We start from the raw sequence: 18,575 nt of genomic DNA, 5'->3' as shown, positions 1-18,575 counted from the left end.
CTCTGATTGGATGAAGTTGAGAGAAAGGAGTGTTACTCAACAATCTATACTTCATCCAAAGAACGCCTTGTATTCTTGGATAAAAAATTCCAGAACTAGATGGAGAGAAACTGCAAATAAGTGGGATACCATAGCTAAATGCCTCGTACATACGTATCGATTATTGGCCGGGAATTTTCGGCCAACGTCCGATCGGCCAATTTTCAGCTGGTTAGTATGATGCTTTCGACAACCGACTTTTCGGCCGAAAAAAATCTGGTGTGCAGACTATAAAATTTTTGTTGGCCGTCAACACAACGGCCGATTTTCGGTCAGTCAGTACAGATTTCGGCAGACAAAAATCTGATGAGCAAGACTGGGCATGCTCAGAGAAGAAAAAACACACGGAAAGTAAACCAGCACATGACATCACTTCTGAAGTTGGTTTTTGTTGGCCGAGAAAATTCGTGTGCAGTCTAGGCACATTCCAACCAACAAAACACCACTCTGGACAAAAGTCGGACGATCGGTCGACCGATAATCGTTGCGTGTGTACGAGGCATAAGCTCCTACTGAAAATGTCAAGTACCCATCCATCTCTGGCTACAGTACTTTGAGCATCTCACCAACATCAAATATAAAGCAAGGAAAGTCATAACTACTGATCTACAGACAAGAACCAAAGCTGATGATTAGCGAAAAAGCTAGGAGCAATAAAAAAAAAAAAAAACACATTTTATAGGTCTCCTTCAATCAATAGCCTTTGAAAAGACGGGCACACAGTCTGATTTACTTTTAAAATGGATTGGTTAGATAAAAAAAAAAGGAATTACTAAGCAATCCATTTAGGTAATAGCTAATCGAGTAGACCCTTTTACTACAGAGTTTGAAAGATCACATATGAAACTAGAATGCTCATCTAGGAGTCGATGAAAAGAAATGAAAACCATGTACTAGTAGGGGGCCACATTTGTTTGTCACTTACCCTTTAGCAGATTTTCCTTGGAAATGTATGGCTCTCAACTGGAAGATTTAGCCATGTTGTGTGTTAGGTAAGATTAGTCGAAGGTGGCCCCAAATAACTGATGACAGTCGGACTCTGTTCTACCAAAAGCAGAAAAAAAAAAAAAAAGAATTTCTGTTCACACATTATGCACATGCTTGTTCTACGTTAGCGATTCACCAAACGGTAAAGAGTAGGGTTCATAACCCTAAAGCTTGGCCCTTCAAGAACAATCAGCCAAACTCCCTTATGTCTATTCTGACAAGTTCTTTTAAAGCCACCATGGAAATTTTATGGATTGCTGTACTAAAACAGCATTTAAAAGAAATGCCATCAGGTCAGGAAAAGAACTCACCAATGTGCACAGAGGAGTTTATTTCTTTCAACACTCCCTTCAATAACCATTTCCTATTATCAGACACACTCAGATTTATAGTGGACCTGTCAAAGTTTATTAAGCAGAACAAAATGAAACCCTATTCATGTCAGTAATTCAAAGGAACTTGAAAAAAAGAGAACAAGTTCATTATGCCCTGGTCTCCATCGGTGATCACAAGAGGTCAAGCAAACTAACAAAATTCACTTACAATCTCTGCTGTTACAGAAGTTATGAGAGTCTTAGAGTAAGTCTGCAAGTTTTAAGGATTAGTGTTTAACCTACAAATGCGGTTAAATATGGGACAAAAGCATAAATAACAAAAAAAAAAAAAAATCTCCAGTCCACAACAAAAAAAAATAATAATATACATTTGCCCTTCTGTGGTACCATATTATATAGTAGTTATTACTTGTCAGCAACATTCAATCCAGATATTGCTAGAGTTAAAACAAAAAAAAAAAAAAAAAAAAAAAAAAAAAGGAGGAGGAGGACTGTTAAAGAGAAGAGGTTAAAACAAAAATGTGTTATTTACTTTATTTCTCCCATAACAAAACTAAAAAAAAAATTAACTGCAAAAAGTCTTTGATAACACCCTGTGGGAGGGACGAAACGCGTCAACGCAGATTCCGGTTTCTCAGTGATGTCATGTCCAGTCAGTGTGGAATGCACGCAGAGGTGTGCAGACCACACTTGTCCCTGGATTAGGTGAATGGAACGATTGCCCTGCTAAGACTTGCACAGATTGTGTGACTAAATGCGATTTTAACTCTGCAACACTGTAAGTGTATTTTTTTAACGCATATATGAACAAGAACGTATTACACTATTTGGATTCTTTCTCCACGAGTGGTGATCTCTTAAGGATCTATAGGAAGTGACCTCTCCCCACTTACCAGATTAAGCTTGATAGACCCACATGCAGTACTGCTAAGGGGTCCACATCATCTGGTAAATTCAAGCACTTAAGGGTGTAGAGCACAGATCACCGCATGAGAGCTATAGAACACCACGGCACTTCAACAGTCTTCGAACAAAAGCACTTTTTTTAAATATTTTGATAAAATTTTTACTTGCTTTGTATATTGAATTTTTTTTCACATATAAAAGGTTATATGTTATATTTGCACTTTAAGTGGAACGGTTTCTTCAAATTTCAAATGTTTCAATGTGGGATGAAAAGCAGCAACAGTATAAAAAAAAAAAAAAAAAAAACTTTTAAAAAATATTTTTTTTTATAGTTCTAGCACAAAAGCACTTTTTTTAAACTGATGGACTTTCACTGGCTATTGGCTTGTTTTGAACATATATATATATATATATATATATATATATATATATATATATATATATATATATATATATATATATATATATATATATATATATATGTTATAATTGCACCATAGGTGGTACTATTTTTGTGCTGTGGTTTATGGTTTAAATTTTCATTGTGTGATGAACAGCAGCAACAGTAATTTATTAGTTTAAAAGCACAGATACACGTAGCGCGGGTTTATTATATATATATATATATATATATATATATATATATATATATATTTAGCCATCATTCGTATTTAAAAGGCAAGGTGGGGAAGCTGTAAGTGTGAATTTGGCCACCCTTTCCAGAGTCATGTATCACCGAATATTCCTTTGTGGGTGCTTTCCTAGGCTAGAACATTTATGAAGCATTTTGCAGATGCTTGCCAAATCTTATTTCAATCCGCAATCTCTTAAAGGGGGGGGGGGGGGGGGCTCAGCAGCTGGTAGATCGTGATCTGCCAGTAGATTGCGGATGGGTGACTGGTAGATCACAGTCTGGCCTTGCTGAACTGCCATCCCACAGCAACAGAGTGCAATGCAGAGGGACTACTTGCCTCCTCTGTAGTGCCGACTTCTGTCCCATGTGGAGTGATACCAACTGCACCCCTCCTCTTATCCTGGCTAGCGGTCTCCAGAGTGGTGCCAGCAGCAGAAAAGAAGAGATCTTCAGTTCAGTGTGAAGCAATACACTGGGCATAATAGTATACATTGCGGGTGCAGTGCAGTGTACCTGCAGCTTTGCTGCACTTAGCCATAGACTTCTTTTATATCCTTCGGGTTTGGTGCACTTTCTGAATGCAGGAGTTTTGGTGCGCTTTTAGAAAGTGCACCACACCTGCAGGATACAATAGAAGTCTATGGCAAAGCGCAACTAACCCAGGAAAGTCGTAAATGCACTACAGTGCAGTTAAACTGCAGCACATCAGTGTGAAAGCAGCCTTAAGGGTCCATTTACATTAAAAGTTTGCGGTAAAACCCCATAGTTAAGACGTATTTTTGCCACCCCTACCCCAACCGCACTCCCTTTAGCTGCAGTGGCCAGGGGTGTACACATGTCGCAGCAGGAGTTAACCGCCCTGTCATGGTTGGTGGGTGAAGCCCCTGCCAAGCATGACCCATTCAATTGAAATGCCCTGCAAACTTGTGCTGTACAGCAAACAAGGCGTTAAAGCAGGCAGCGCTGTTTTGCTTTCTCACCACTTGCTTTAACCCCTTGGACCCCGCAGAAGCATGCACTTGCAGGGCGCTTGCAGAGTGGCCCCATTTACTTGAATGGGTCCGAACTGGCAAGTAGTAGCACCCCCCAAAAGCAACAGGGTGTTTAATTCCTGCTGCAACATGTGTACACCTTTGGCTGCTGCCTCAGAAGCTAAAAGATAGGGATTGGGGGCAGTAAAACCACGACTTAGCCACAGTTTTTTTACTCCCCCCCCCCCAACTTTGTGTGTGAACAAGCCCTAAGGGTGACGAATGCAGCTAAGGGCTCATTCACAAGTGCAGCAGGCACTGCTGCTCCTCTGAAAAGCGATCCAAGTGTGTGACAGGTGGTGAGGGGGAGATTTAAACCCACGATTGCCTTTCAATGCACACAATTGTGACACAGTAGTACAGCAATTAGAGATTGAAATCAGGTGTGAGCAGGGTACACTCGGCAACACTGTGCCCAGTGATGTTTGCCTTCTCCCATGTTGTTCAGGTAGATCACCACCTCTTTAAGGTTGTCTTCTCCTGGTCTAGAAGCATTTTGAAGCTTCAGCTTCTAGGAGAAGAAAAAAAAGAAAAAAAGAAGGACGAATGCTGCTAAAAGCTAGCACAAAAACCTTATTAGAGAGTTTTTCATCTAGCGTTTTTTCTGGCATTGCTTTAGCTTATAGTGTGCATGGAGCCTTAGAAAGAATGCGATTCTCCATGTTGAATGTAAACAGTCATAGAGAATCGAGTGTGAATGGGGGCTTAGTCACACGTATTCTCTGCACATGCCCAAATTAGAAAAAAAAATAAATGGCAACAACAGTGTAATTATTTCAGCTAGGTATAATTTGTAGTCTTGCCTTGCTACTACTGATCTCCCCTCCAGACAGCAAATACAGCACAGACAAGTTGACACTCGCTCTCTGCTGCAGGTCGAGAAAACCAATGTGTTTACCTTTTTACTGGCATGCAGGATCATTTACAAGTTTTCTTGAACACAGTGAACATGTGTAGAAAAACAAAGAAAAAAAAAAGTGGTTATCCAGATTTGCATCCGATATTGCGGTTTGATGCTATTGCGTTAAGCTAGCCATACCGGGCTCAAATTTTGACCAATTCTTGCTGAATCTGCCAAAGTTTTAGTCATGGATGTTTTTTTTGCACCACCCTGCTTGACAAAAGTTGACTAAGCAAGTGGAAAATTATTGGCTGAAGAGCTGAAGTCACTGTTTGGATATTCGGACAACCGTTTGTGCTGCGCTGTCTAAATACAATCTCCAGGATTGCAGAATCTGATTTTCTCTGGTTCAGCGAGAAATTGGGGGGCTTGTGGTGTTGGACGCTACCATGGAGGTCTCTACAGCCAACTACAGTTCTTGGAACTACTATGTTTCACCCATCATGTCCCTGTTCAATAAAAGTGCTCTTACTGAACAACAAGACAAACTACCGGGTGTTATTTACTAAAACTGGAGAGTGCAAAGTCTGGTGCGGCAATTACAACTGGAAAACTGCCTCAGTAGACTCTTGATAATCCCTTGATAACGTCCAATTGGATGAAACGCATCGGGGAGGAGACACTAGTGCTGACATCAGGCCACTGTTCGATACCGGGTCGGTAGTGGCACCCATTGTTACGATTCATTTTTATTTTGGCTTTTAACATACACATCCAATAAATACTACACTATAAAGATCTGGCTCCCGGTGAGCTTTATTTACCACAGCTACATCTGGATGGTGCGAGTCACTGAACAGCCTTCCCCACAACAGATGGCAGATCTTCACTGAATGCGTGTTTGCTGCTCTTATGGCAGCCAGCTTTTCCGGTGAGTGTCCATTTGACAGGAGTGTGGTGGATGATTCTGGAGCACTGTACTGGATCCCTTCTTCACTTTTCAAGTCACCACCAATTTTTTGTGCACATCTGTGCACTGAACTTTGTGCTTCCATCAATAAGTTTATATTGCGGATCCTATCATGTGACTGTGCATTTAAATCCAGAGGCGGCTCTAGACTTTTTGAGGCCTTAGACAAAAATCAAATAGGAGGCCCCCCCACGCGCGCGATAAAATAAGCAGGTGATATTAAAATGCACTGCATATTGTGGCAGCGGTGGTGATGGGGGTGGGATGAGTGGCAGCAGTGGTATGGGGGGGTGGGATGAGTGGCAGCAGTGGTGATGGGGGGGTGGGATCAGTGGCAGCCGTGGTGATGGGGGGGTGGGATCAGTGGCAGCCGTGTTGATGGGGGGGTGGGATCAGTTGTACTGTGGTAGCGGTGGTGATGGGGGGGGGTGGGATGAATGCCAGCTGTGGCGATGGGGGGTGGGATGAGTGGCATGGTGGCGATGGGGGGTGGGATGAGTGGCAGCTGTGGCGATGGGGGGTGGGATGAGTGGCAGCTGTGGCGATGGGGGGGTGGGATGAGTGGCAGCAATGGTAATGTGGGTGTGGGATGAGTGGCAGTGGTAGTGATGTGGGGGTGGGATGAGTATCAGCGGTGGTAATGGGGGGTGGGATGAGTGGCAGCGGTGCTGATGGGGGGGTGGAATGAGTGGCAGCGGTGCTGATGTGGGGGTGGGATGAGTGGCAGCGGTGCTGATGTGGGGGTGGGATGAGTGGCAGCGGTGGTGATGGGGGGTGGGATCAGTGCCAGCTGTAGTGGTGAGGGGGGGAATCAGTGGCAGTGGTAATGGGGGGTGCCATCCTCCCCCACCACCACTGCCTCTTACTAATCCCCCCCCATCAGAGATGAGATCTGTGAAGGTTGTGGGGGGGTGGGACCAGTTGTACTGTGGTAGCGGTGGTGATGGGGGGGGGTGGGATGAATGGCAGCTGTGGCGATGGGTGGGATGAGTGGCATGGTGGCGATGGGGGGTGGGATGAGTGGCAGCTGTGGCGATGGGGGGTGGGATGAGTGGCAGCTGTGGCGATGGGGGGGTGGGATGAGTGACAGCAATGGTAATGTGGGGGTGGGATGAGTATCAGCGGTGGTAATGGGGGGTGGGATGAGTGGCAGCGGTGGTAATGTGGGGGTGGGATGAGTGGCAGCGGTGCTGATGTGGGGGTGGGATGAGTGGCAGCGGTGCTGATGTGGGGGTGGGATGAGTGGCAGCGGTGCTGATGTGGGGGTGGGATGAGTGGCAGCGGTGCTGATGTGGGGGTGGGATGAGTGGCAGCGGTGCTGATGTGGGGGTGGGATGAGTGGCAGCGGTGCTGATGTGGGGGTGGGATGAGTGGCAGCGGTGCTGATGTGGGGGTGGGATGAGTGGCAGCGGTGCTGATGTGGGGGTGGGATGAGTGGCAGCGGTGGTGATGGGGGGTGGGATCAGTGCCAGCTGTAGTGGTGAGGGGGGGAATCAGTGGCAGTGGTAATGGGGGGTGCCATCCTCCCCCACCACCACTGCCTCTTACTAATCCCCCCCCATCAGAGATGAGATCTGTGAAGGTTGTGGGGGAATGGGATCAGCAAGAGGCAGTGGGGGTGGTGGGGGAGAATGGCACCAATTACCAATCAATTGCACTGACAATTACTTTGTCAGTCGATTTCCCCCTCAGCTTCAGACGGTTGTTCAGCCGCAGCGATTCTGCCTCTTCAGACTTCATGGATGCCATTTCTTCATGGGGTCTCCTAGCAGAGCCAGCCAGAGATCCTCCCCCCTCACTCTATTGGCAGTCAGCTGACTTTCTCCTTTCGTTTCCACCTCCAGATTCTCTCTGCATCTATGGGCGGAGGATAGGCGGGGCCCCTCCATCACACAGACAGTAGTGGTCCGGAAATGTTGTGGCGGATGGGCGGGCCGCGGGCAGGCTCCCTCTTAGCGGGAACAAACAGAGGTAGCGCCGGCCCGGACTACATGGCTTAGGCGGCCGAGAGGCCCCTCTTAGCGCGAGGCCTTAGGTGGCCGCCTAAATCGCCAAATTAGAGAGCCGCCTCTGCGGTATACAATTGTAACACAAGTCATATTGTAATTGAATGTTATTAAAAATGGCCTTTCCTCTTCAATCTGCAGCCATTGTAATTTTCTGAAAATGCAATGCAATATGGCTACCTGAAGCTGTTCTGTACACAGAATATGTACTGAAAACACACCCCAGAAACATCATTTCCTGCTTGTGTGATTGGCTTACCGATTTTCCCAGAAGTCTGCCTAAGATACAAGTCAGATTTCTGGCATTCCCTGCAACAAAAATGTCATTTTTGATTTTTGGTGACATGCTCCCAATAGGAACACCTCTAAAGGCATGCAGGCCCAGCAGCTTTCCTTATTAGTGCTCTGCAGCTGCACAGCTAATTGAGAATTATGAAACAACTCCCATTAGACCCACTCAGCACAGAGGATCAAACAATGATTTCTTCAGGATAACAAAAAAAGGTAGGAATCTGCAACAAAGGTTGTTATAATCCTTGCAATGTACACAGGTTACACAGAAGGGAATGTTTTTTTTCTCAACAAAAGTGGAGGTATGCTTTAAAGCAGATTGTGCAGTCAGACGGTGACAGGTTTTGTCAGTTTCAGTGAATATTTTCAAGCACTGCAATGATTTTATAGCACAAAGTAATGCATAGTTCACACGCCAGTACAACGTCCATTTACCTTCAGGTATGTACACTTCCTACACACACCTGGAGGCAGGGCTGGCCCAAGACATTGTGCTGTCTGGGTCCAAGAACTAAATGTTGCTTCCCCCCCCCCCCCCCCCAAAAGGCCAACCAAAAGACCCCCACATCCATTATTTGATATAAACATAAAATGTAGAAAATATATATATATATATATATATATATATATATATATATATATATTTCTCTTCTTCCATAACTTACCATGGTACCTAGAATATCCAGCCTGTCCTGCGTGAGATGGAGTGCGCTGATGTCTGACGTCATTGCACACACCAAGATCATGTGAGGGACGTTCCCCGGAGGAGACGCTCCGTCTCCTCATACACATCAGTTTGTACTATGGGCGGCAGTACGAGATGGAAAAATGCCACCTGTAACGCGCTGCAAACTGATGACCCACAAAACAACCTTGGGAGTCAATTTGCTGCCCCTCTCCAAGTTCTGCCTGGGTCCAATGGACCCAGCGAGGGCCATGGTAGGGTCGCCCCTGCCTGGAGGAGGAATGAACAGTTTAAATCACTTGGTCATACAGATAATTGACATTTCCAACAATCTCATTAAATAAAGTGACATTTTAGGACAGACATATACCATTAGACAAAGCTTGCAAAACAACAAATACCAGCAGCAATTGTTTGAGCGGCCGTCTGAAGGGAACACGGAGGAAACATGCATTGCTGTCTGACGAAATTCTGCACATTCCAATCTTTCCATGTCGGTTTATTACACACATACCTGTATGTTGATCGAACAAAAACAGGAAAGAAAAAACAAATACAGAAGCGGAATGCTCACCTCATGGAATAAGGTTTTCCTACCTCCGGCACAAAAAGGAATTTGAAAATGTAGACTAAAATGGGAGGCTTAACAATTGTGCTCTCCTCTGCTATTGGCGCTGCATGCCCTAACCCATCTTCTACAGTCACCTTGGAAACCAGTTGAGCAAATGCTAACCTCATTCAAACATGTCTGCTGCCTGCCAGACTATTAAAGGGAAAGTATGACAAACGACGTACAGCTAGCTGTCTTTTATACACGCCGCCAAAACTGTTGCCGTTTTTATATTGCTTTGCTACCTGCTCAAGCATTTAACAATTATACGTTAATATAAAGCTACGGTAACAGTCTTGCTGTGATGAATAAAGAAAAATCGCAAAAGAAGAGCTGCTCCAGGGCTCCGTTCAGGGCTAGTCATATGGTAAAAAAACCTGAGCCAGGGGTAGACAACATCAGCACTGCAGCTGTGATGAAACTACAAATCCCATCATGCCTCTGCCTACGGCTGTCTGAGTCTTGCAATGCCTCATGGGATTTGTAGTTCAACAGCTGGAATGCTGGTTTCCTACACCTGACCTAAGCATTTGGTTACAGGACTTCTGCTGAGCAGTCGATCAATTTATGTCTATCAGTCCATTCAGCATGGATCATGTCACTAGAATGGATTATATTTAGGCTTTTGATCACGTGGAAAAAACACCAGGCATTCTCACTGGACTGGGCGATGACAAGTGGGCAGGCAGCACTTTGCAGGGTCTACCCTTACAAAGGACTCTTCTACTTTTAAAGCACATGAATATTTACTTTGCTCAACCCCTTCATGCCGAAGCCTTTGTCTGACATTTGTTGCTTACTAAGGTAAAATCAGAAAATTACTAAAATTCCCAAAGATAGATATATATCTATATCTCTATCTATATATAGATATATCTATTATATACACACACACACACACACACACACACACACATATTATACATACACATATATATTGTTTTTTTAGCACCACAGAAAATAAAAATGGCAATCATAAGATTTTATGTCACACGGTGTTTGCGCAGCGGTCTTTCAAATGCAATTTTATGGGAAGAAATACACACACACTTTCATTAATTTAAAAAAAAAAAAAAAAAAACACAGTAAAGTTAGCCCAATTTTTTTGTTTGTATAATGTGAACGATGATGTTACGCCAAGTAATTAGATACCAAACAAGTCATGCTTTAAAATTACACACACTTTTAGAATGGCGACAAAAACTACGGTACTTAAAATTTCCATAGGCGAAGTTTTAAAAAATGTTAACGATCGCAGCGATACCTCACATGTGTGGTTTGAACCCCACTTACATATGCGGTCACGACTTAGGTATGCGGTCCCTTCTGCATGCGAGCACGGAGGGACAGGGCGCTTTACATTCTTCTTATTTATTATATTTTTTTTTTTACACCCTATAAAAAAAAAAAAACATTTTTTGGATCACTTTTATTGCTGTCACAAGGAACGTAAACATCCCTTGTGACAGTAATAGGCAGTGACAGGTACTCTTTATAGAGGGACCTGGGGTCTAAAAGATCCCCCAAAACCCTCCTCTGCAAGTTTGGCTGTTTTGAATGCGGTAATTTTTTAAAAATCTGTCATGACATCACTTTCGGGTTTTTACATCGGAGACCCGATTCAAGCTTTGTTTGGGTCTCCAGCCAGCCGGCAGACGTCCCCTTCTGCTCCTTTTAACAACAACCGAGCAGCTCATTAGCCGCATTGGTTGTTATTACAAGAAATCTGACCGTTGGCTCTAAACAACGGTACTGGGGTGATGCCTCTAGCTGTAGGCATCACCCGGTACTAACCCTTGAAGTCGAGGCCACATATTTGCGCTGTGTCGGTGTGAAGGGGTTAAAATGGTAACTCACTTTCATTGGAAAAAAAATATATATATATTATATATAAATAATTGTATTGTAACTGTATTGTCTTCCCTCGTATTGTAAAGCGCTGCGCAAACTGTCGGCACTATATAAATCCTGTATAATAATAATAATATTATATATATAAAATCAACAACGCATACACGATTGCAACACAAGTCACAGTGATTACATGTTAAAATGACCTTTGCTCTTTAATCTGCAGCTCTGAATTTTTCTGTACAGTACAATGCAATATGGCTACCTGGAGGTATTCTGTACACAGAATGTGTACTGACCACACCCCATAAACATCATTTCCTGCTTGTATGATTGGCTTAGTGATTTTCCCAAAAGTCTACACTAGGATACAAGTCAGATTTTTGGCATCCCCTAAAACAAAAAATTTCATTTTTGGTAAAGTCGGGTACACACTATACTATAAGAAAAATTGGGAGAAAAAGATCGTTCTGTTCCTGTACAAGAAAAATTTTGGAAATTTGTCCCTTTGGTAATTTTAGTTCAGGAGGTCAGAATTGACTGTAGAAAATTGTGTACGAAAATCGTACTAAAGTTCTTAGGACAAAAATTGTCGCCCGATTTTCTTAAGATACTCCCAATAAGAAATCAGGTCTAAAAAGGGAAGCAGACCCTGCAACTTTCCTAATTAGAGCCCTGATTCTGCAGCAGCTGGTTGATAATTATGAAACCACTCCCATTAGACCCAATTAGCACAGGGGCACAGAGGAACATTGATTCCTTCAGGATTACAAAAAGGCAGTAAACTGCAACAAAAAGGTAGCTATAACCCTTGCAATGTACATAGATCACCCAGATGGCAATGTTTTTGTTTTTTTCAACAAAAGTGCGAGTTACGCTTTAAAACTGAACTATGGGTATGAAAACCTTTAAATATATTCCTAAATAGCCACAAAAGGCTAAAAATCGACTGTGTGCATCGATTGCCTTTGCAAACACAGATAGTACCTTGTAAAAGTACAGTGATATAATGAGATCGTGTGTTGCACATTGACTGTGCAGGGATCAGAGCTGTGGGAGGGACCCAGCAGGCCCACCTAATACAGGCTCCCTGCAGAAAACCAAAGGAGGGGGCGGAGACAAGACCAGTCACCCTGCACAAGGTGAGAGAAGCAGGGACTGGTCTGTATTACAAGGAGCTCCTGCACAGAGACAAAGTTACATGTTGAATTACTACAGAGATCTGAAAGAAGTACAATGTGCGCACCAAGATTTAGGAAAGGAATACATAATAGGGTGACCACTTTTCCAAACTGCCATTCAGGGACCCCCCCCCTCCCCCCCCCTCCCCCCCGACAACACCCCCGCCCAAAAAAAAAAAAGATGACTATTAGGTACACCAAATATAGTGAAAGGACAGACTGTACCCTAATATGGCCAGCGTGTGCCCTTTTTTCACCCAAAATTGTCAAAAACAAGTATAAATTATTATCAGCCGAGTGTTTCCATAATGATTATTGACCTGTCATTTGCAGCTGTATTAGGATAAAGAAATCAAGTGTCAGTATAACTGGTCCCCAGCCTTTGACCTGTATTAATGGCAATTCATCAACCAAGAAAGCAATGTTTTTATAGGTTTCCTGCTCTGATGAAGTGGAAAGAAGCAAATTGCTAGATTTGTTTAGATTGTTTTAATGCATTCTGGTGAACAAGGAAGAGGAAATCTGTCAGGATAGAATTATGTGACCTACCACTGGGTATTTGATTTTTGGGATCAACCTCAGGGATTGCCATCCTTACCTTACCTTCACTGTACTGGTGAGGCACGCAGGTCAGGTATCATCAGTGGCTGCTCGCTTATTCCAGGTCAGTAACTCATCCATGCAGGGGGAACGAACTGTCACTGACTAGATCTGGCTCCGGCTGACGTCACCGTCCTCGTCACGTGACTCTCACTCGGCCGCCCGCGCACAGCGTGCAGCAAGGCAGGGGAGGAGCGGAGCCACACTCCTCTGCTCACTGCTCTCGTATTGGCTACAATTGAGGCCCGCCCTCTAACATGATGGTACAGCCCAGCCATCCTCCCTCTCATCCAGCGGACATGGTACAGTCTGTTCTCTCACAGTCGGCGGACCGGCGGATGGACGGCGGCTCACGGCGGGCTCAGATCATTCCGGGACACTGCATTGTCCCGGAATGAGGGTGACCGGGACCCGGGACAGACTCTCCAAATGCGAGACTGTCCCGGGCGGACCGGGACACGTGGTCACCCTAATACATAAGCCTCTTGTATTTACACAATATTTGCTGATCTCAGAATGCAGCTTTATTCACGGTGTATTTTTATTTTCTTTTAATGCAATTCCTATTTTTGCCCTTTTTGATCCTTTTTTTGAATTTTAGTGTCAGTGATTTTCAGCCACTGCCCGCCTGCAAAGACGCACTCCTGTGATGGTTGCACAACACTTCTCAGGGTCTTCTGATGGGGACAACAGTTGGCAATTTGAGAAATGGGACAAGATACCCAAAACTTGTCTCTGTGACCCGTAATTTAATTAATACAGAGAGCCCATGACCGCATCAATCTTTTCAAGCAGATAGACTAGTAGTTGATGGCAACAGCCAGAAAGCACTTATTGGACTGGCCAACTTCCTTGCTGAGCCGGTGTCTACTATAGGTTTGTGTGTTCTCTTTGCTTTAGTGCAGTGATGGCGAACCTTGGCACTCCAGATGTTTTGGAATTACATTTCCCATGATGCTCAACAACACTTAAGAGTGCATGAGCATCATGGAAAATGTAGTTCCAAAACATCTGGGGTGCCAAGGTTTGCCATCACTGCTTTAGTGGATTCTTTATTTAAACCTTTTAATACTAGTGTGCCTTGCCCCACTCTGTTCTCCCTATTTATACAATGGGTCGTGCCTGCATGAGGTGTGCTGAAATAACCACCGGTAGTGCCCAACAGAAGCCCTGAGACAGGATGACAACACAGGAACACACTTGGGTGAGAGGGACAGAGCATTGTCACCCTATAACAGGAAGTACCTTAAAGCAGAGGTTCCAGCCTAGGGGGGGGGGGGGGGGGGGGGGGAATTAAGTGTTAGCAACTACAAATACTGAATATAAGGAAACTTACCTGTCCAGGGAGCCCGCAATGTCAGCACCCCAAGCCGATCTGTCCATCGGCTTTGGGTGCAGGTGCCGGTGTTCTGCCGAAAACTCAAACTCGCCAAAATCTCCAACCACGTCACTGGCGGTGACTCTACATCAAAAATTAATTTGGGGATGGAGGAGTTGCTGTCTTCACAGACCACCGGCAGTCTGTACACGAGCAGTTGCCTCTTTTCACAGAACCCGGTAAGGAGGAAAAGTTGTCGCCGCCTTGGAGGCCCCCATGTTATTGGTTAGTAGTGGCCGTTACTAACTTTTTTTTTTTTACCATGCCACATCTTCAGAACAGTGGATTGGTAGATGATTAGGTTTACAATTGGCTTTGGATAAACAGCCATCATGTGCCCCATTAAAGGAGTTGTAAAGGCAGAAGGTTATTTCTCTTAATGCATTCTATGCATTAGGATCAAAAGCCTTCTGTGTGTAGCAGCCCCCCTAATACTTACCCGAGTCCCATCTCTATCCAGCGATGTCTACAAGTCCCTCGCCCGTCCGGGACTCTCCCTCCTGATTGGAGACACATTGTTTTCCATTGGCTTCTGAGGTTGTCAAAGTCAGCCAATCAGGAGAGAGAGGAGGTGGGAATGAACCGCAGCTCCGTGTCCCATAGCAAGCTGGGCCGATACGGATACTGGTTTCCTGGCCACTCTTCAGGCTGATAGCCGATATTAGATGCCGATATTCTGCACATTTAAAGTTTTTATTTTTCCCTGTCCTTTTCAATTTATTTTTTATCACTTTTTTTGCGGTCATAAGGTTCAGAGCTGAATGTGGCTTTGTCCGGGTCTTTGGACACCCGGCGTACGTGTGGGCTGGTCGCTCTCGGTGCAACATCCCCTACTGCTCCTTGTAAGGACAATCGAGCAGCTGCTCAGCCGCATTGGTTTGCCAATATAAGAAAGCCGACCGTCGGCTTTAAACATTGGTACTGGGGTGATCACTCCCGTACAACCACTTGAAGCAATATCAGTCATATCTGCATGTTTGTGGCCGATACCAATACTTAAAAAAAAGTAAATATCGGCCTCCGATAATCAGTTGATCCCTAGCATTTAGTGCATCATTAACAAGCTCCATGTTTTGACCCCCTTAAATATTTCTTAAAAAGTTGTGGCAAAAAAAAAAAAAAAAGGAGAAGATGATCACACTGGCGCATCTACTTTCCAAAAAAAGGGTCATGTCGAAGGTGTTCATACTGTCCTGGCATTTTATATTTGATATGTTTTATAACAGAAAGGAGAGACCATTTATTTTGTTATTCCTTTTTCTAGAGTAAAAATAAACCCAATAATAATTAAAAGAGAAACTGTACTTCCTCATACATCCTCCCTACTGTCCAACTTGGTCCAATTCAACCAGCTGCCTCTTCCATATTCAGGGTGCGGAATTTGCAGCAGCTCTACTCCCAGGCTATTATGTCAAAGGGCTCACACAGCCTCCTGGAATTTGTGATAGGGTACCTAGGTCAAAATGGCGGTGGGCAAGGAGATACCAGAAAAAAAAATATAAAAATTAATTTGGGAACAGCACTGCATGCAAGAGTCAATGTCAGTCAAACCATCTCAGAACAGAAAAATGAAAACTGCCTGGAAATGTAGTGTACCGCATCGTTTTTTTGTGGAGTGCATTTACAGCAGCTCATTGGTTACTTTTCATACTTTTTAGGGGTTTTTTTTTTTTTTTTTGGGGGGGCCCCGTGTGAGGATCAAACTCTTTAGGGTTTTTTTTTAAGGAATAAAAAAAACAAAGGGAAATTAATTGTAGGGTATGTATTGCTGAGATGTAGTGCATCTGTTTTTTTTTTTTGCCTCGACATCTACCATAGCAGCTTTCTTGGGTTTAAAGTGCTTCACTTTCAACTACACAGTAGTGGTTGCTGGTCTGCTAGAAATTTACATACATATTAAAGGAGGCAAGACATGGAGTAAGCAGAGCATAATATTATCTGTACGCAGATGGTATGCAAAGCCAAATGAGCTGATTACCCATGCTGGATACAGCACATATAAAAAGATTAGAGGTCCTAAAATAAGCCTCAGGGACCTCTAATGGATCTCCCAGAGAAAGGCTTCACACACATACTGAACCAGTGCAAACATTGATAAGATTAGCCTTGGAACCTTATGCTTTAAACTGACTTATACCATAAAAAGATGATCATCTGGAATGTTGAGATCTAAGAGGGTGGAAATCAAATTGAAGCCATGGAACAGAACAATTTGAGGACAGCTGTGATGTGCCATTTCACATCTGTGACTTGGAATTATAATAGGATCTCATAACTGCAAGGCCAAATTGACACAAGTCCTCTGATCTATACAGTGTGTGGCAATATTTTGGATAGCGTGCAGAGGAATTGGAACCCCTGTCAGTTTTTATTGCAGTTTGTGCCCCGGTTAGGGGGATTTGCCCTCTCTATATGTCCTGTTTACCATGATCATTGAAAGGGAGTGTAAAAGAAAATCCCACATTTTGGGTTGTCCCCAGAGAAGTAATAGAGGGGAAATCTTCCAATGGGGACACTAGTTCTGGTGAATTGGGGTCCCCAAGGAATACCCTAATTTGCAGGGATGTACTCACTTTCTGTTTGGCTATGGACAGGAAGCAAAGGAAAACCTCTGCAATAGGACACAAATGAAGAAAAAAAAAATCTGACATGGGTTATAACCCTCCTTTGATCCATCAAAAATGAAAAAGGTTTGCTTATAGTTCTACTTTAAAGTGCATATAGTGTTGCAGACCTCAGCACTTTCCAGGCTTGTTCTGTGCAGTTTTCTTTTCGTTCCCTCTGTCAAAATCCTTTCAGGTTCCTGTTTACAGGGTCTTTTTGAGCCAATTTTGACCTGGTGCGACAGCTCCCCTCCCTACCCTTTCCTCCCCTGCTCCCCTATTCTTCTCTGCACATTGCTGTCCCCTAATTAACTAAGGTAGTGAGGTGCTCAGTATACGCAGAAGCCCAGAGGTTCAGGAAAGCAGCGCTATGACCTGAAGCTGGCATATACATTCATCTCAAGCAAAAAATAAAAAATTATGGAGGAATGTTGCATTGCTTATGTAGCACCCTACAGGTAGGGGATAGATAAAACTATAGTGGGCCTTGTCTGCCTAACAGCAGGGCTGTGATTTATGTAGCTAGGGTGTCAGGGCTTCCAGATGAGCCTGCTGAGGAGAGAAGCATCCCCACTGGCTCCTGTGAGAGGATACTCATAGGGCAGTGGGTGAAGCCTAATCAGGGGACACATCCCAGCTTGTAACTACCCCAGAAGCTGCAAAGGATTCTGGGAATGGGTATACGTTTGGGGGGGGGGTGCGGGGCATGGTGTCTTTGGTGGGAGCAGAGTCCCAGGACGGAGAGTGCGGCTGTGTCTCCTCCTGTTTGAGGAAGGTGGATGTCTCAGGGTGTCGCCTGAGTGTCCAGAGAGTGCCGAGTTGAGCTGAGGAAATCCGATGTGCCGAGAGCCTGCAGAGAGAGGGGGGTCCAGTCCCAGGAAAGCCTACACAGGTTGTGAGTACTGAGGAATGCCCCTGGGGGTCTGCCTGAAGTTAGAGGGGGCCACTTCGGAAGAGGTTCTGGAAGACAGTTTCAGCTAGCAGTAAAGGGGGTACCTAGCTTGAGGACCCTGAAGCTACAGAGGGGGTACATAGTCCGCGGACCCTGAAGAGTTCAAGGTTAAAGGGGGAACCTGCAGTTCGGGCCCTGAATTGCACAGAGCGTGCCAGTCAAAGTGACAGCTATACAGATTTCTACTATATACTACCTCAAGCTGCGCCAGGCGGGGAAAGTATTCAGTGACTTTTACAGTACAACATGGACTAAAAGTCGAGGATTCAGCATTTCTTCTGTTCTACAAAAAGTGTTCTTAATGTCAATGAGCGTTGGCTGGCGTCAAGGAAGCGCCAACGGGCATTTCAGAAGTAAAGTCCCAATTGTAACTAGTTAAGCCTCAAGGAGTATCCCACTCATTCCCTTCTCCCATCCCCTAATTCCAATAAAACCCACAAACAAAGATGTCGGAGTTGTCACTGTTTCAGTTGTCACACCCAGGGTCACAGCTCACATAGGCTGGAGACATAACCGGTACTAATGGCAGACCCACATCAGGCCATAGGCCTGGAAACCTTGCTACATTTGGGGGCTCGTCCGGGATTTTGCCATTAGCTACTGGCCCAGTAGCCCTTGGCAACGGCACAAGAAAAAGTCCACAAAAATCAATTTTTGTGATCTGGAACTGCTACA

General features: G+C 44.4%; 1 protein-coding gene across 9 annotated transcripts in view; it reads right to left on the bottom strand.

Annotated features, from left to right (window-relative positions):
* Nucleotides 1-18,575, bottom strand: part of MAP7D2 (MAP7 domain containing 2) — a 291,288-nt gene that overhangs the window by 211,224 nt on the left and 61,489 nt on the right. Inside the window, exon 1 of one of the 9 annotated variants that reach the window (XM_082246123.1) lies at nt 9,300-9,453. The exons of the other annotated variants lie outside the window; for them this stretch is intronic. The gene's annotated coding sequence lies outside the window, so the exon portion shown is untranslated. Of the gene's footprint in view, nt 1-9,299; nt 9,454-18,575 lie in introns of those variants that run through there. 9 annotated transcript variants of the gene reach the window in all.

The sequence above is a fragment of the Pelophylax lessonae genome, assembly GCF_965119305.1.
Source record: "Pelophylax lessonae genome assembly, chromosome: 2".
Taxonomy (NCBI): domain Eukaryota; kingdom Metazoa; phylum Chordata; class Amphibia; order Anura; family Ranidae; genus Pelophylax; species Pelophylax lessonae.
This window is presented reverse-complemented; position numbering and strand designations above follow the sequence as displayed.